Source organism: Halictus rubicundus, unplaced genomic scaffold, assembly GCF_050948215.1.
Source record: "Halictus rubicundus isolate RS-2024b unplaced genomic scaffold, iyHalRubi1_principal scaffold0149, whole genome shotgun sequence".
NCBI lineage: Eukaryota > Metazoa > Arthropoda > Insecta > Hymenoptera > Halictidae > Halictus > Halictus rubicundus.
Genome location: NW_027488690.1, coordinates 488,946 through 510,511, shown reverse-complemented (window position 1 = coordinate 510,511; position 21,566 = coordinate 488,946).

Below are 21,566 nucleotides of genomic sequence, written 5' to 3'. Positions count from 1 at the left end.
TCCTATCCTCTATCCTATCCTATCCTCAATCCTATCCTATTCTCTATACTATATTATCCTCTATCCTATCCTATCCTCTATCCTATCCTATCCTCTATCCTATCCTATCCTCTATCCTGTCCTGTCCTCTATCCTATAATATCATCTATCCTATCCTATTCTCTATCCTATCCTATCCTCTATCGTCTCCTATCCTCTATCCTATCCAATCCCCTATCCTATCCGCTATCATATCCTAATCTCCATTCTATCCTGTATCCTATCCTATCCTCTATCCTATCCAAACCCCTATCCTATCCAATCCCCTATCCTATTCTCTATCCTATCCTATCCTCTATAATATCGTATCCTCCATCATATTGTACCCTCTATCCAATAATATCATCTATCCTATCCTATTCACTATCTTATCCTATCCTCTATCCTATCCTATCCTCTATCCTATCCTATCCTCTAACTTATCCTATCCTCTATCCTATCTTATCCTCTATCCTATTCTATACTCTATCCTATCCTATCCATTATAATATCGTTTCCTCTGTCCTATAATGTCCTCTATCCTATAATATCATCTAGCCTATCCTATTCTCTATAATATCCTATCCTATCCTCTATCGTATCCTATACTCTATCCTATCCTTTCCGCTATCCTATATGATCCTCTATCCTATCCTATCCTCCATCCTATCGTATCCTCTTTCCTATAATATCATCTATCCTATCCAATCATCAATCCTATCCTATCCTCTATCCTATCCTATCCTTCTCTCCTATCCTATCCTCTATTATATCCTATACTCTATCCTATCCTATCCTCTATCCTATCCTGTCCTCTATCCTATAATATCATCTATCCTATCCTATTCTCTATCCTATCCTAACCTATCCTCTACCGTATCCTATCCTGTATCCGATCCAATCCCCAATCGTATCCTCTATCCTATCCTATTCTCTATCCTATCCTCTATCCTATCGTATCCTCTATCCTATCCTATCGTCTATCCTATCCTCTATCGTATCCTATCCTGTATCCGATCCAATCCTATATCCTATACTCAATCCTATCCTATCCTCTATCCTATCCTATCCTCTATCCTATCCTATACTCTATCCTATCCTTTCCGCTATCCTATCTGATCCTCTATCCTATCCTATCCTCCATCCTATCCTATACTCTATCCTATCTTTTCCGCTATCCTATCTGATCCTCTATCCTATCCTATCCTCCATCCTATCGTATCCTCTTTCCTATAATATCATCTATCCTATCCAATCATCAATCCTATCCTATCCCCTATCCTATCCTCTATCCTATCCTCTATCCTATGCAATCCTCTATCCTATCCTCTATCCTATCCTCTATGCTATCCTATCTTCTATCCTCTCCTATCCTCTATCCTATCCTATCCTCTATCTTATCCTATCCTCTATCGTCTCCTATCCTCGACCCCATCCAATCCTCCATCCTATCCTCTATCCTATCCTATCCGATCCTCCATCCTATCCTATCCTCTATCCTATCCTATCCTCTATCCTATCCTATCCTCTATCCTATCCTATCCTATCCTCTATCCTATCCTATCCTCTATCCTATCCTATCCTCTATCGTATCCTATCCTGTATCCTATCCTATCCGCTATCCTATCATATCCTCTATCCTATAATATCCTCTATCCTATCCAATCCTCTATACTATCCTCTATCCTATTCTCTATCCAATCCTATCCTCTATCGTCTCCTATCCTCTATCCTATCCTATTCTCTATCCTATCCTCTATCCTATCGTATACTCTATCCTATCCAATCCTCTATCCTATCCTATCCTCTATCCTATCCTATCCTCTATCCTATCCAATCCCCTATCCTATTCTCTATCCTATCCAATACTCGATCCTATTCAATCATCTATAATATCGTATCCTCTATCCTATCCTATCCTCTACCCTATCCTATCCTCTATCCTATCCTATCCTCTATCCTATCCTATCCTCTATCGTCTCCTGTCCTCTATCCTACCCAATCCCCTATCCTATCCTCTATCTTATCCTATCCTCTATTAAATCCTATCCTCTATCCTATCCTATCCTCTATCCTATCCTATCCGCTATCCTATCCTATCCTCCATCCTATCATTTCCTCTATCCTATCCTATCCCCTAACCTATCCTTTCCTCTATCCTATCCTATCCCCAAACCTATCCTCTATAATATCGTATACCCTATCCTATCCTATCCTCTATCCTATAATATCCTCTATCCGATCCAATCCCATATCATATCGTATCCTCTATCCTATCCTATCCTCTATCCGATCCAATCCCATATCATATCGTATCCTCTATCCTATCCTATCCTCCATCCTATCCTTTCCTCTATCCTATCCTATCCTTAATCATATCGTATCATCTATCCTATCCTATCCTATCCTCAATCCTATCCTATCCTCAATCCAATCCTACCCTCAATCCTATCATATCCTCCATCCTATCCTATCCTCAATCCTATCCTATCCTCCATCCTCTACCCTATACTCTATCCTATCCTATCCTCTATCCTATCCTATCCTCCATTCTATCCTATCCTCTATCCTATCCTATCCTCTATCCTATCCTATCCTCCATCCTATCCTATCCTCTATCCTATCCTATTCCCTATCCTATCCTATTCTCTATCCTATAATATCCTCTATCCTATCCACTCCTCCATCCAATCATCTATCCTATCCTCTATCCTATCCTATCCTCTATCCTATCCTATCCCAAATCCTATCTTATCCTCTATCCTGTCCTATCCTCTATCCCATCCTCTACTCTATCCTATCCTATCCTCTATCATATCCTATCATCCATTCTATCCTATCCTGTATTCGATCCAATCCCCTATCGTATCCTCTATCCTATCTTATCCTATCATCCATCCTATCCTATCCTCTATCGTATCGTATCATCTATCCTATCCTATACTCTATCCTATCCTCTATCCTATCCTATCCTCTATCCTATCCTATCCTATCCTCTATCCTATCCTATCCTCTATCCTATCCTATCCTCTATCCTATCCTATCCTATCCTCTATCCTATCCTATCCTCTATCCTATCCTATCCTCTATCCTATCCTATCCTCTATCCTATCCTATCCTCAATCCTATCCTATCCTCAATCCAATCCTACCCTCAATCCTATCATATCCTCCATCCTATCCTATCCTCAATCCTATCCTATCCCCTATCCTATCCTATCCTCTATCCTATCTTATCCTGTATCATATCCTATCATCCATCCTATCCTCTATCGTCTATCCTACCCTATCCTCCATCCTATCCTATCCTCTATCCTATCCTATCCCAAATCCTATCCTATCTTCTATCCTATAATATCCTCTATCCGATCCAATCCCATATCATATCGTATCCTCTATCCAATCCTATAGTCTGTACTATCCCATTCTCTGTCATGTCCTATCATCCATCCTATCCCATCCTCTATCCTATAGTATCCTCTATCCTCCATCCTACCCTATCCTCTATCATATCGTATCCGCTATCCTATCCTCTATTATCTATCGTATCTATCTATCCCAATCCTATCCTATTCTCTATCCAATCCTATACTCTAAACTATCCTATCCTCTGTCATATCCTATCATCCATCCTATTCTATCCACTATCCTATCTCATCCTCTATCCTATCCTATCCTCCATCCTCTACCCTATACTCTATCCTATCCTATCCTCTATCCTATCCTATCCTCCATTCTATCCTATCCTCTATCCTATCCTATCCTCTATCCTATCCTATCCTCCATCCTATCCTATCCTCTATCCTATCCTATTCCCTATCCTATCCTATTCTCTATCCTATAATATCCTCTATCCTATCCACTCCTCCATCCAATCATCTATCCTATCCTCTATCCTATCCTATCCTCTATCCTATCCTATCCCAAATCCTATCTTATCCTCTATCCTGTCCTATCCTCTTTCCCATCCTCTACTCTATCCTATCCTATCATCCATTCTATCCTATCCTGTATTCGATCCAATCCCCTATCATATCCTCTATCCTATCTTATCCTATCATCCATCCTATCCTATCCTCTATCGTATCGTATCATCTATCCTATCCTATACTCTATCCTATCCTCTATCCTATCCTATCCTCTATCCTATCCTATCCTCTATCCTATCCTATCCTCTATCCTATCCTATCCTCTATCCTATCCTATCCTCTATCCTATCCTATCCTCTATCCTATCCTATCCTCTATCCTATCCTATCCTCTATCCTATCCTATCCTCTATCCTATCCTATCCTCTATCCTATCCTATCCTCTATCCTATCCTATCATCTATCCTATCCTATCCTCTATCCTATCCTATCCTCTATCCTATCCTATCCTATCCTCTATCCTATCCTATCCTCTATCCTATCCTATCCTCTATCCTATCCTATCCTCTTTCCTATCCTATCCTCTATCCTATCCTATCCTCTATCCTATCCTATCCTATCCTCTATCCTATCCTATCCTCTATCCTATCCTATCCTCTATCCTATCCTATCCTCTATCCTATCCTATCCTCAATCCTATCCTATCCTCAATCCAATCCTATCCTCTATCCTATCCTATCCTCTATCCTATCCTATCCTCTATCCTATCCTATCCTCTATCCTATCCTATCCTCTATCCTATCCTATCCTCTATCCTATCCTATCCTCTATCCTATCCTATCCTATCCTCTATCCTATCCTATCCTCTATCCTATCCTATCCTCTATCCTATCCTATCCTCTTTCCTATCCTATCCTCTATCCTATCCTATCCTCTATCCTATCCTATCCTATCCTCTATCCTATCCTATCCTCTATCCTATCCTATCATCCATCCTATCCTATCCTCTATCATATCGTATCATCTATCCTATCCTATACTCTATCCTATCCTATCCTCTATCCTATCCTATCCTCTATCCTATCCTATCCTCTATCCTATCCTCTATCCTATCCTATCCTCTATCCTATCCTATCCTCTATCCTATCCTATCCTCTATCCTATCCTATCCTCTATCCTATCCTATCCTCTATCCTATCCTATCCTCTATCCTATCCTATCCTCTATCCCATCCTATCCTCTATCCTATCCTATCCTCTATCCTATCCTATCCTCTATCCTATCCTATCCTCTATCCTATCCTATCCTCTATCCTATCCTATACTCTATCCTATCCTATCCTCTATCCTATCCTATCCTCTATCCTATCCTATCCTCTATCCTATCCTATCCTCTATCCTATCCTATCCTCTATCCTATCCTATCCTCTATCCTATCCTATCCTCTATCCTATCCTATCCTCTATCCTATCCTATCCTCTATCCTATCCTATCCTCTATCCTATCCTATCCTGTATCCTATCCTATCCTCTATCCTATCCACTCCTCCATCCAATCATCTATCCTATCCTCTATCCTATCCTATCCCAAATCCTATCTTATCCTCTATCCTGTCCTATCCTCTTTCCCATCCTCTACTCTATCCTATCCTATCATCCATTCTATCCTATCCTGTATTCGATCCAATCCCCTATCATATCCTCTATCCTATCTTATCCTATCATCCATCCTATCCTATCCTCTATCGTATCGTATCATCTATCCTATCCTATACTCTATCCTATCCTCTATCCTATCCTATCCTCTATCCTATCCTATCCTCTATCCTATCCTATCCTCTATCCTATCCTATCCTCTATCCTATCCTATCCTCTATCCTATCCTATCCTCTATCCTATCCTATCCTCTATCCTATCCTATCCTCTATCCTATCCTATCCTCTATCCTATCCTATCCTCTATCCTATCCTATCCTCTATCCTATCCTATCCTCTATCCTATCCTATCCTCTATCCTATCCTATCCTCTATCCTATCCTATCCTCTATCCTATCCTATCCTATCCTCTATCCTATCCTATCCTCTATCCTATCCTATCCTCTATCCTATCCTATCCTCTTTCCTATCCTATCCTCTATCCTATCCTATCCTCTATCCTATCCTATCCTATCCTCTATCCTATCCTATCCTCTATCCTATCCTATCCTCTATCCTATCCTATCCTCTATCCTATCCTATCCTCAATCCTATCCTATCCTCAATCCAATCCTATCCTCTATCCTATCCTATCCTCTATCCTATCCTATCCTCTATCCTATCCTATCCTCTATCCTATCCTATCCTCTATCCTATCCTATCCTCTATCCTATCCTATCCTCTATCCTATCCTATCCTATCCTCTATCCTATCCTATCCTCTATCCTATCCTATCCTCTATCCTATCCTATCCTCTTTCCTATCCTATCCTCTATCCTATCCTATCCTCTATCCTATCCTATCCTATCCTCTATCCTATCCTATCCTCTATCCTATCCTATCATCCATCCTATCCTATCCTCTATCATATCGTATCATCTATCCTATCCTATACTCTATCCTATCCTATCCTCTATCCTATCCTATCCTCTATCCTATCCTATCCTCTATCCTATCCTCTATCCTATCCTATCCTCTATCCTATCCTATCCTCTATCCTATCCTATCCTCTATCCTATCCTATCCTCTATCCTATCCTATCCTATCCTCTATCCTATCCTATCCTCTATCCTATCCTATCCTCTATCCTATCCTATCCTCTATCCTATCCTATCCTCAATCCTATCCTATCCTCAATCCAATCCTACCCTCAATCCTATCATATCCTCCATCCTATCCTATCCTCAATCCTATCCTATCCCCTATCCTATCCTATCCTCTATCCTATCTTATCCTGTATCATATCCTATCATCCATCCTATCCTCTATCGTCTATCCTACCCTATCCTCCATCCTATCCTATCCTCTATCCTATCCTATCCCAAATCCTATCCTATCCTCTATCCTATAATATCCTCTATCCGATCCAATCCCATATCATATCGTATCCTCTATCCAATCCTATAGTCTGTACTATCCCATCCTCTGTCATGTCCTATCATCCATCCTATCCCATCCTCTATCCTATAGTATCCTCAATCCTCCATCCTACCCTATCCTCTATCATATCGTATCCGCTATCCTATCCTCTATTATCTATCGTATCTATCTATCCCAATGCTATCCTATTCTCTATCCAATCCTATACTCTAAACTATCCTATCCTCTGTCATATCCTATCATCCATCCTATTCTATCCACTATCCTATCTCATCCTCTATCCTATCCTATCCTCCATCCTCTACCCTATACTCTATCCTATCCTATCCTCTATCCTATCCTATCCTCCATTCTATCCTATCCTCTATCCTATCCTATCCTCTATCCTATCCTATCCTCCATCCTATCCTATCCTCTATCCTATCCTATTCCCTATCCTATCCTATTCTCTATCCTATAATATCCTCTATCCTATCCACTCCTCCATCCAATCATCTATCCTATCCTCTATCCTATCCTATCCTCTATCCTATCCTATCCCAAATCCTATCTTATCCTCTATCCTGTCCTATCCTCTATCCCATCCTCTACTCTATCCTATCCTATCCTCTATCATATCCTATCATCCATTCTATCCTATCCTGTATTCGATCCAATCCCCTATCATATCCTCTATCCTATCTTATCCTATCATCCATCCTATCCTATCCTCTATCGTATCGTATCATCTATCCTATCCTATACTCTATCCTATCCTCTATCCTATCCTATCCTCTATCCTATCCTATCCTCTATCCTATCCTATCCTCTATCCTATCCTATCCTCTATCCTATCCTATCCTCAATCCTATCCTATCCTCAATCCAATCCTATCCTCTATCCTATCCTATCCTCTATCCTATCCTATCCTCTATCCTATCCTATCCTCTATCCTATCCTATCCTCTATCCTATCCTCTATCCTATCCTATCCTCTATCCTATCCTATCCTCTATCCTATCCTATCCTCTATCCTATCCTATCCTCTGTCCTATGCTATCCTCTATCCTATCCTATCCTCTATCCTATCCTATCCTATCCTCTATCCTATCCTATCCTCTATCCTATCCTATCCTCTATCCTATCCTATCCTCTTTCCTATCCTATCCTCTATCCTATCCTATCCTCTATCCTATCCTATCCTATCCTCTATCCTATCCTATCCTCTATCCTATCCTATCATCCATCCTATCCTATCCTCTATCATATCGTATCATCTATCCTATCCTATACTCTATCCTATCCTATCCTCTATCCTATCCTATCCTCTATCCTATCCTATCCTCTATCCTATCCTCTATCCTATCCTATCCTCTATCCTATCCTATCCTCTATCCTATCCTATCCTCTATCCTATCCTATCCTCTATCCTATCCTATCCTCTATCCTATCCTATCCTATCCTCTATCCTATCCTATCCTCTATCCTATCCTATCCTATCCTCTATCCTATCCTATCCTCTATCCTATCCTATCCTCTATCCTATCCTATCCTCTATCCTATCCTATCCTCAATCCTATCCTATCCTCAATCCAATCCTACCCTCAATCCTATCATATCCTCCATCCTATCCTATCCTCAATCCTATCCTATCCCCTATCCTATCCTATCCTCTATCCTATCTTATCCTGTATCATATCCTATCATCCATCCTATCCTCTATCGTCTATCCTACCCTATCCTCCATCCTATCCTATCCTCTATCCTATCCTATCCCAAATCCTATCCTATCCTCTATCCTATAATATCCTCTATCCGATCCAATCCCATATCATATCGTATCCTCTATCCAATCCTATAGTCTGTACTATCCCATCCTCTGTCATGTCCTATCATCCATCCTATCCCATCCTCTATCCTATAGTATCCTCAATCCTCCATCCTACCCTATCCTCTATCATATCGTATCCGCTATCCTATCCTCTATTATCTATCGTATCTATCTATCCCAATCCTATCCTATTCTCTATCCAATCCTATACTCTAAACTATCCTATCCTCTGTCATATCCTATCATCCATCCTATTCTATCCACTATCCTATCTCATCCTCTATCCTATCCTATCCTCCATCCTCTACCCTATACTCTATCCTATCCTATCCTCTATCCTATCCTATCCTCCATTCTATCCTATCCTCTATCCTATCCTATCCTCTATCCTATCCTATCCTCCATCCTATCCTATCCTCTATCCTATCCTATTCCCTATCCTATCCTATTCTCTATCCTATAATATCCTCTATCCTATCCACTCCTCCATCCAATCATCTATCCTATCCTCTATCCTATCCTATCCTCTATCCTATCCTATCCTCTATCTTATCCTATCCTCTATCCTATCCTATCCTCTATCCTATCGTATCCTCTATAATATCGTATCCTCTATCCTATCCTATCCAATCCCCTATCGTATCCTCTATCCTATCCTATTCTCTATACTATAATATCATATATCCTATCCTATTCTCTATCCTATACTATCCTCTATCCTATCCTATCCTCTATCCTATCCTATCCTCTATCCTATCCTATCCTCTATCCTATCCTATCCTCTATCCTATCCTATCCTCTATCCTATCCTATCCTCTATCCTATCCTATCCTCTATCCTATCCTATCCTCTATCCTATCCTATCCTCTATCCTATCCTATCCTCTATCCTATCCTATCCTCTATCCTATCCTATCCTCTATCCTATCCTATCCTCTATCCTATCCTATCCTCTATCCTATCCTATCCTCTATCCTATCCTATACTCTATCCTATCCTATCCTCTATCCTATCCTATCCTCTATCCTATCCTATCCTCTATCCTATCCTATCCTCTATCCTATCCTATCCTCTATCCTATCCTATCCTCTATCCTATCCTATCCTCTATCCTATCCTATCCTCTATCCTATCCTATCCTCTATCCTATCCTATCCTCTATCCTATCCTATCCTGTATCCTATCCTATCCTCTATCCTATCCTATCCTCTATCCTATCCTATCCTCTATCCTATCCTATCCTCTATCCTATCCTATCCTCTATCCTGTCCTATCCTCTATCCTATCCTATCCTCTATCCTATCCTATCCTCTATCCTATCCTATCCTCTATCCTATCCTATCCTCTATCCTATCCTATCCTCTATCCTATCCTATCCTCTATCCTATCCTATCCTATCCTCTATCCTATCCTATCCTCTATCCTATCCTATCCTCTATCCTATCCTATCCTCTTTCCTATCCTATCCTCTATCCTATCCTATCCTCTATCCTATCCTATCCTATCCTCTATCCTATCCTATCCTCTATCCTATCCTATCATCCATCCTATCCTATCCTCTATCCTATCCTATCCTCTATCCTATCCTATCCTCTATCCTATCCTATCCTCTATCCTATCCTATCCTCTATCCTATCCTATCCTCTATCCTATCCTATCCTCTATCCTATCCTATCCTCTATCCTATCCTATCCTCTATCCTATCCTATCCTCTATCCTATCCTATCCTCTATCCTATCCTATCCTCTATCCTATCCTATCCTATCCTCTATCCTATCCTATCCTCTATCCTATCCTATCCTCTATCCTATCCTATCCTCTTTCCTATCCTATCCTCTATCCTATCCTATCCTCTATCCTATCCTATCCTATCCTCTATCCTATCCTATCCTCTATCCTATCCTATCCTCTATCCTATCCTATCCTCTATCCTATCCTATCCTCAATCCTATCCTATCCTCAATCCAATCCTATCCTCTATCCTATCCTATCCTCTATACTATCCTATCCTCTATCCTATCCTATCCTCTATCCTATCCTATCCTCTATCCTATCCTATCCTCTATCCTATCCTATCCTCTATCCTATCCTATCCTATCCTCTATCCTATCCTATCCTCTATCCTATCCTATCCTCTATCCTATCCTATCCTCTTTCCTATCCTATCCTCTATCCTATCCTATCCTCTATCCTATCCTATCCTATCCTCTATCCTATCCTATCCTCTATCCTATCCTATCATCCATCCTATCCTATCCTCTATCATATCGTATCATCTATCCTATCCTATACTCTATCCTATCCTATCCTCTATCCTATCCTATCCTCTATCCTATCCTATCCTCTATCCTATCCTCTATCCTATCCTATCCTCTATCCTATCCTATCCTCTATCCTATCCTATCCTCTATCCTATCCTATCCTCTATCCTATCCTATCCTCTATCCTATCCTATCCTATCCTCTATCCTATCCTATCCTCTATCCTATCCTATCCTCTATCCTATCCTATCCTCTATCCTATCCTATCCTCAATCCTATCCTATCCTCAATCCAATCCTACCCTCAATCCTATCATATCCTCCATCCTATCCTATCCTCAATCCTATCCTATCCCCTATCCTATCCTATCCTCTATCCTATCTTATCCTGTATCATATCCTATCATCCATCCTATCCTCTATCGTCTATCCTACCCTATCCTCCATCCTATCCTATCCTCTATCCTATCCTATCCCAAATCCTATCCTATCCTCTATCCTATAATATCCTCTATCCGATCCAATCCCATATCATATCGTATCCTCTATCCAATCCTATAGTCTGTACTATCCCATCCTCTGTCATGTCCTATCATCCATCCTATCCCATCCTCTATCCTATAGTATCCTCAATCCTCCATCCTACCCTATCCTCTATCATATCGTATCCGCTATCCTATCCTCTATTATCTATCGTATCTATCTATCCCAATCCTATCCTATTCTCTATCCAATCCTATACTCTAAACTATCCTATCCTCTGTCATATCCTATCATCCATCCTATTCTATCCACTATCCTATCTCATCCTCTATCCTATCCTATCCTCCATCCTCTACCCTATACTCTATCCTATCCTATCCTCTATCCTATCCTATCCTCCATTCTATCCTATCCTCTATCCTATCCTATCCTCTATCCTATCCTATCCTCCATCCTATCCTATCCTCTATCCTATCCTATTCCCTATCCTATCCTATTCTCTATCCTATAATATCCTCTATCCTATCCACTCCTCCATCCAATCATCTATCCTATCCTCTATCCTATCCTATCCTCTATCCTATCCTATCCCAAATCCTATCTTATCCTCTATCCTGTCCTATCCTCTATCCCATCCTCTACTCTATCCTATCCTATCCTCTATCATATCCTATCATCCATTCTATCCTATCCTGTATTCGATCCAATCCCCTATCATATCCTCTATCCTATCTTATCCTATCATCCATCCTATCCTATCCTCTATCGTATCGTATCATCTATCCTATCCTATACTCTATCCTATCCTCTATCCTATCCTATCCTCTATCCTATCCTATCCTCTATCCTATCCTATCCTCTATCCTATCCTATCCTCTATCCTATCCTATCCTCAATCCTATCCTATCCTCAATCCAATCCTATCCTCTATCCTATCCTATCCTCTATCCTATCCTATCCTCTATCCTATCCTATCCTCTATCCTATCCTATCCTCTATCCTATCCTCTATCCTATCCTATCCTCTATCCTATCCTATCCTCTATCCTATCCTATCCTCTATCCTATCCTATCCTCTGTCCTATCCTATCCTCTATCCTATCCTATCCTCTATCCTATCCTATCCTATCCTCTATCCTATCCTATCCTCTATCCTATCCTATCCTCTATCCTATCCTATCCTCTTTCCTATCCTATCCTCTATCCTATCCTATCCTCTATCCTATCCTATCCTATCCTCTATCCTATCCTATCCTCTATCCTATCCTATCATCCATCCTATCCTATCCTCTATCATATCGTATCATCTATCCTATCCTATACTCTATCCTATCCTATCCTCTATCCTATCCTATCCTCTATCCTATCCTATCCTCTATCCTATCCTCTATCCTATCCTATCCTCTATCCTATCCTATCCTCTATCCTATCCTATCCTCTATCCTATCCTATCCTCTATCCTATCCTATCCTCTATCCTATCCTATCCTCTATCCTATCCTATCCTATCCTCTATCCTATCCTATCCTCTATCCTATCCTATCCTATCCTCTATCCTATCCTATCCTCTATCCTATCCTATCCTCTATCCTATCCTATCCTCTATCCTATCCTATCCTCTATCCTATCCTATCCTCAATCCTATCCTATCCTCAATCCAATCCTACCCTCAATCCTATCATATCCTCCATCCTATCCTATCCTCAATCCTATCCTATCCCCTATCCTATCCTATCCTCTATCCTATCTTATCCTGTATCATATCCTATCATCCATCCTATCCTCTATCGTCTATCCTACCCTATCCTCCATCCTATCCTATCCTCTATCCTATCCTATCCCAAATCCTATCCTATCCTCTATCCTATAATATCCTCTATCCGATCCAATCCCATATCATATCGTATCCTCTATCCAATCCTATAGTCTGTACTATCCCATCCTCTGTCATGTCCTATCATCCATCCTATCGCATCCTCTATCCTATAGTATCCTCAATCCTCCATCCTACCCTATCCTCTATCATATCGTATCCGCTATCCTATCCTCTATTATCTATCGTATCTATCTATCCCAATCCTATCCTATTCTCTATCCAATCCTATACTCTAAACTATCCTATCCTCTGTCATATCCTATCATCCATCCTATTCTATCCACTATCCTATCTCATCCTCTATCCTATCCTATCCTCCATCCTCTACCCTATACTCTATCCTATCCTATCCTCTATCCTATCCTATCCTCCATTCTATCCTATCCTCTATCCTATCCTATCCTCTATCCTATCCTATCCTCCATCCTATCCTATCCTCTATCCTATCCTATTCCCTATCCTATCCTATTCTCTATCCTATAATATCCTCTATCCTATCCACTCCTCCATCCAATCATCTATCCTATCCTCTATCCTATCCTATCCTCTATCCTATCCTATCCTCTATCCTATCCTATCCTCTATCCTATCCTATCCTCTATCCTATCCTATCCTCTATCCTATCCTATCCTCTATCCTATCCTATCCTCTATCCTATCCTATCCTCTATCCTATCCTATCCTCTATCCTATCCTATCCTCTATCCTATCCTATCCTCTATCCTATCCTATCCTCTATCCTATCCTATCCTCTATCCTGTCCTATCCTCTATCCTATCCTATCCTCTATCCTATCCTATCCTCTATCCTATCCTATCCTCTATCCTATCCTATCCTCTATCCTATCCTATCCTCTATCCTATCCTATCCTCTATCCTATCCTATCCTCTATCCTATCCTATCCTCTATCCTATCCTATCCTATCCTCTATCCTATCCTATCCTCTATCCTATCCTATCCTCTATCCTATCCTATCCTCTTTCCTATCCTATCCTCTATCCTATCCTATCCTCTATCCTATCCTATCCTATCCTCTATCCTATCCTATCCTCTATCCTATCCTATCATCCATCCTATCCTATCCTCTATCATATCGTATCATCTATCCTATCCTATACTCTATCCTATCCTATCCTCTATCCTATCCTATCCTCTATCCTATCCTATCCTCTATCCTATCCTCTATCCTATCCTATCCTCTATCCTATCCTATCCTCTATCCTATCCTATCCTCTATCCTATCCTATCCTCTATCCTATCCTATCCTCTATCCTATCCTATCCTCTATCCTATCCTACCCTCTATCCTATCCTATCCTCTATCCTATCCTATCCTATCCTCTATCCTATCCTATCCTCTATCCTATCCTATCCTCTATCCTATCCTATCCTCTATCCTATCCTATCCTCAATCCTATCCTATCCTCAATCCAATCCTACCCTCAATCCTATCATATCCTCCATCCTATCCTATCCTCAATCCTATCCTATCCCCTATCCTATCCTATCCTCTATCCTATCTTATCCTGTATCATATCCTATCATCCATACTATCCTCTATCGTCTATCCTACCCTATCCTCCATCCTATCCTATCCTCTATCCTATCCTATCCCAAATCCTATCCTATCCTCTATCCTATAATATCCTCTATCCGATCCAATCCCATATCATATCGTATCCTCTATCCAATCCTATAGTCTGTACTATCCTATCCTCTGTCATATCCTATCATCCATCCTATTCTATCCTCTATCCTATCTCATCCTCTATCCTATCCTATCCTCCATCCTCTACCCTATACTCTATCCTATCCTATCCTCTATCCTATCCTATCCTCCATTCTATCCTATCCTCTATCCTATCCTATCCTCTATCCTATCCTATCCCCCATCCTATCCTATCCTCTATCCTATCCTATTCCCTATCCTATCCTATTCTCTATCCTATAATATCCTCTATCCTATCCACTCCTCCATCCAATCATCTATCCTATCCTCTATCCTATCCTATCCTCTATCCTATCCTATCCCAAATCCTATCTTATCCTCTATCCTGTCCTATCCTCTATCCCATCCTCTACTCCATCCTATCCTATCCTCTATCATATCCTATCATTCATTCTATCCTATCCTGTATTCGATCCAATCCCCTATCATATCCTCTATCCTATCTTATCCTATCATCCATCCTATCCTATCCTCTATCGTATCGTATCATCTATCCTATCCTATACTCTATCCTATCCTCTATCCTATCCTATCCTCTATCCTATCCTATCCTCTATCCTATCCTATCCTCTATCCTATCCTATCCTCTATCCTATCCTCTATCCTATCCTATCCTCTATCCTATCCTATCCTCTATCCTATCCTATCCTATCCTCTATCCTATCCTATCCTCTATCCTATCCTATCCTCTATCCTATCCTATCCTCTATCCTATCCTATCCTCTATCCTATCCTATCCTCTATCCTATCCTATCCTCTATCCTATCCTATCCTCTATCCTATCCTATCCTCTATCCTATCCTATCCTCTATCCTATCCTATCCTCTATCCTATCCTATCCTCTATCCTATCCTATCCTCTATCCTATCCTATCCTCTATCCTATCCTATCCTCTATCCTATCCTCTATCCTATCCTCTATCCTATCCTATCCTCTATCCTATCCTATCCTCTATCCTATCCTATCCTCTATCCTATCCTATCCTCTATCCTATCCTATCCTCTATCCTATCCTATCCTATCCTCTATCCTATCCTATCCTATCCTCTATCCTATCCTATCCTATCCTCTATCCTAACCTATCCTCTATCTTATCCAATCCTCTATCCTATCCTATCCTCTATCCTATCCTATCCTCCATCGTCTCCTATCCTCTATCATATTCAATCCCCTATCCTATCCTCGATCCTATCCTATCCTGTATCGTCTGCTCTATCCTATCCTACCCACTATCCTATCCTATCCTCAATGCTATCCTATTCTCTATCCTCACCTATCCTTTATACTATCCAACCCTCTATCCTATCCTATCCTCTATCCTATCCTATCCTCCATCGTCTCCTATCCTCTATCCTATCCAATCCTCTATCCTATCCTCTATCCTATCCTATCCTCTATCCTATCCAATCCCCTATCCTATCCTCTATCCTATCCTATCCTCTATCCTATCCAATCCCCTATCTTATCTTATATCGTCTCCTGTCCTCTATCCTATCCAATCCTCATTACTATCGTATACTCCATTATATCCTATCCGCTATCGTATCATATCCTCTATCCTAACCTATCCTCTATCTTATCCAATCCTCTATCCTATCCTATCCTCGATCCTATCCTGTCCTCCATCGTCTCCTATCCTCTATCCTATCCAATCCCCTATCCTATCCTCGATCCTATCCTATCCTCTATCGTCTGCTCTATCCTATCCTATCCACTATCCTATACTATCCACAATGCTATCCTATTCTCTATCCTCACCTATCCTTTATACTATCCAATCCTCTATCCTAACCTATCCTCTATCCTATCCTATCCTCTTTCCTATCCTATCCTCTATCCTATCCTATCCTCTATCCTAACCTACCCTCTATACTATCAGATCCTCTATCCAATCCTATCCTCAACGCTATCCTATCCTCATTCCTATCCTATACTCCATTATATCCTATCCGCTATCCTATCATATCCTCTATCCTATAATATCCTCTATCCTATCCAATCCTCTATCCTATCCTCTATCCTATCCTCTATCCTATCCTATCCTCTTTCCTATCCTCTATCCTATCCTCTATCCTATTCTCTATCCTATCCTATCCTCTATCCTATCCTATCCTCTATCCTATCCTATCCTCTATCCTATCCTATCCTCTATCCTATCCTATCCTCTATCCTAACCTATCCTCTATCCTATCCTATCCTCTATCCTATCCTATCCTCAACGCTATCCTATCCTCATTACTATCCTATACTCCATTATATCCTATCCGCTATCGTATCATATCCTCTATCCTATAATATCCTCTATCCTATCCTCTATCATATCCTCTATCCTACCCTATCCTCTATCCTATCCTATCCTCTATCCGATCCTATCCTCTATCCTATCCTATCCTCTATAATATCGTATCCTCTATCGTATCCTATCCTCTTTCCTATAATATCATCTATCCTATCCTATCCTCTATCCTATCCTATCCTATCCTCTATCCTATCCTATCCTCTATCCTATCCTATCCTCTATCCTATCCTATCCTCTATCCTATCCTATCCTCTATCCTATCCTATCCTCTATCCTATCCTATCCTCTATCCTATCCTATCCTCTAGATTATCCTATCCTCTATCCTATCCTATCCTCTATAATATCGTATCCTCTATCATATCCTATCCTCTTGCCTATAATATCATCTATCCTATCCTATTCTCTATCCTATCCTATCCCCTATCCTATCCTATCCTCTATCGTCTCCTATCCTCTATCCTATCCAATCCCCTATCCAATCCTCTATCCTATCGTATCCTGTATAATATCGTATCCTCTATCATATTCTATCCTCTATCCTATAATATCATCTATCCTATCCTATCCTCTATCCTATCCTATCCTCTATCCTATCCAATCCTCTATCCTATCCTATCCTCTTTCCTATCCTATCCTCTATCCTATCCTATCCTCTATCCTAACCTACCCTCTATCCTATCCTATCCTCTATCCTATCCTATCCTCAACGCTATCCTATCCTCATTCCTATCCTATACTCCATTATATCCTACCCGCTATCCTATCATATCCTCTATCCTATAATATCCTCTATCCTATCCAATCCTGCATCCTATCCTCTATCCTATCCTCTATCCTATCCTATCCTCTATCCTATCCTCTATCCTATCCTCTATCCTATCCTCTATCCTATCCTCTATCCTATCCTCTATCCTATCCTATCCTCTATCCTAACCTATCCTCTATCCTATCCTATCCTCTATCCTATCCTATCCTCTATCCTATCCTATCCTCTATCCTAACCTATCCTCTATCATATCCTATCCTCTATCCTATCCTATCCTCAACGCTATCCAATCCTCATTACTATCCTATACTCCATTATATCCTATCCGCTATCGTATCATATACTCTATCCTATAATATCCTCTATCCTATCCAATCCTCTATCCTATCCTCTATCATATCCTCTATCCTATCCTATCCTCTATCCTATCCTCTATCCTATCCTATCATCTATCCTCTCCTATCCTTTATACTAACAAATCCTCTATCCTATCCTCTATCCTATCCTATCCTCTATCCTATCCTATCCTCTATCCTATCCTATCCTCTATCCTATCCTATCCTCTATCCTATCCTATCCTCTATCCTATCCTATCCTCTATCCTATCCTATCCTCTATCCTATCCTATCCTCTATCCTATCCTATCCTCTATCCTATCCTATCCTCTATCCTATCCTATCCTCTATCCTATCCTATCCTCTATCCTATCCAATCCTACATCCTATCATATCCTCCATCGTCTCCTATCCAATCCCCTATCCTATCCTCTATCCTATCCTATCCTCTATCCTATCCTATCCTCTATCCTATCCTATCCTCTATCCGATCCTATCCTCTATCCTATCCTATCCTCTATAATATCGTATCCTATATCATATTCTATCCTCTTGCCTGTAATATCATCTATCCTATCCTATTCTCTATCCTATCCTATCCTCTATCCTATATTATCCTCTATCGTCTCCTGTCCTCTATCCTATCCAATCCCCTATCCAATCCTCTGTCCTATCCTATCCGATACTCTATCCTATCCTATTCTCTATAATATCGTATCCTCTATCGTATCCTATCCTCTTTCCTATAATATCATCTATCCTATCCTATCCTCTATCCTATCCTATCCTATCCTATCCTCTATCCTATCCTATCCTCTATCCTATCCTATCTTCTATCCTATCCTATCCTCTATCCTATCCTATCCTCTTTCCTATCCTATCCTCTATCCTATACTATCCTCTACCTTATCCTATCCTATCCTCTATCCTATCCTATCCTCTATCCTATCCTATCCTCTATCCTATCCTATCCTCTATCCTATCCTATTCTCTACACTATCCTAACCTCTATCCTATCCTATCCTCAACCCTATCCTATCATCATTCCTATCCTATACTCCATTATATCCTATCCTCTATCCTATCCCATCCTCTATCCTATCCTATCCTCTATCCTATCCTATCCTCTATCCTATCCTATCCTCTATTCTATCCTATCCTCTATCCTATCCTATCCTCTATCCTACCCTATCCTCTATCCTATCCTATCCTCTATCCTAACATATCCTCTATCCTATCCTATCCTCTATCCTATGCTATCCTGAACCCTATCCTATCCTCATTCCTATCCTATACTCCATTATATCCTATCCGCTATCCTATCATATCCTCTATCCTATCCAATCCTCTATCCTATCCTCTATCCTATCCTATCCTCAACCCTATCCTATCCTCATTCCTATCCTATACTCCATTATATCCTATCCGCTATCCTATCATATCCTCTATCCTATCCAATCCTCTATCCTATCCTCTATCCTATCCTCTATCCTATCCTCTCCTCTATCCTATCGTATCCTCTCCTCTATCCTATCGTATCCTCTATCCTATCCTATCGTATCCTCTATCCTATCCTATCGTATCCTCTATCCTATCCTATCGTATCCTCTATCCTATCCTATCCTCTATCCTATCCTATCCTCTATCGTATCCTATCCTCTATCCTATCCTATCCTCTATCCTATCCTATCCTCTATCCTATCCTATCCTCTATCCTATCCTATCCTCTATCCTATCCTATCCTCTATCCTATCCTATCCTCTATAATTTCGTATGCTCTATCATATCCTATCCTCTTGCCTATAATATCATCTACCCTATCCTATCCTCTATCCTATCCAATCCCCTACCCTATCCTCTATCCTATCCTATCCTCTATCGTCTGCTCTATCCTATCCTATCCACTATCCTATCCTATCCTCAATGCTATCCTATTCTCTATCCTCACCTATCCTTTATAGTATCCAATCCTCTATCCTATCCTATCCTCTATCCTATCCTATCCTCCATCGTCTCCTATCCTCTATCCTATCCAATCCCCTATCCTATCCTCTATCCTATCCTCTATCCTATCCTATCCTCTATCCTATCCTATCCTCTATCCTGTCCTATCCTCTATAATATCGTATCCTCTATCATATCCTATCCTCTCTCCTACAATATCATCTATCCTATCCAATCTCTATCGTCTCCTTTCCTCTATCCTATCCAATCCCCTATCTTATCTTCTATCGTCTCCTGTCCTCTATCCTATCCAATCCCCTATCCTATCCTCTATCCTATCCTATCCTCTATCCTATCCTACCCTCAATCCTATCCTATCCTATGCTCTATCCTATTCTATACTCTATCCTATCCTATCCTCTATCCTATCCTATCCTCTATCGTATCCTATCCTCTATCCTAACCTATCCTCTATCCTATCCTATCCTCTATCCTATCCTATCCTCTATCCTATCCTATCCTCTCTCCTAACCTATCCTCTATCCTATCCTATCCTCAACGCTATCCTATCCTCATTACTATCCTATACTCCATTATATCCTATCCGCTATCGTATCATATCCTCTATCCTATAATATCCTCTATCCTATCCAATCGTCTATCCTATCCTCTATCATATCCTCTATCCTATCCTATCCTCTATCCTATCTTCTATCCTATCCAATCTCCTACCCTATCCTCTATCCTATCCTATCCTCTATCGTCTGCTCTATCCTATCCTATCCTCTATCGTCTGCTCTATCCTATCCTATCCACTATCCTATCCTATCCTCAATGCTATCCTATTCTCTATCCTCACCTATCCTTTATAGTATCCAATCCTCTATCCTATCCTATCCTCTATCCTATCCTATCCTCCATCGTCTCCTATCCTCTATCCTATCCAATCCCCTATCCTATCCTCTATCCTATCCTATCCTCTATCCTATCCTATCCTCTATCCTATCCTATCCTCTATCCTGTCCTATCCTCTATAATATCGTATCCTCTATCATATCCTATCCTCTCTCCTACAATATCATCTATCCTATCCAATCTCTATCGTCTCCTTTC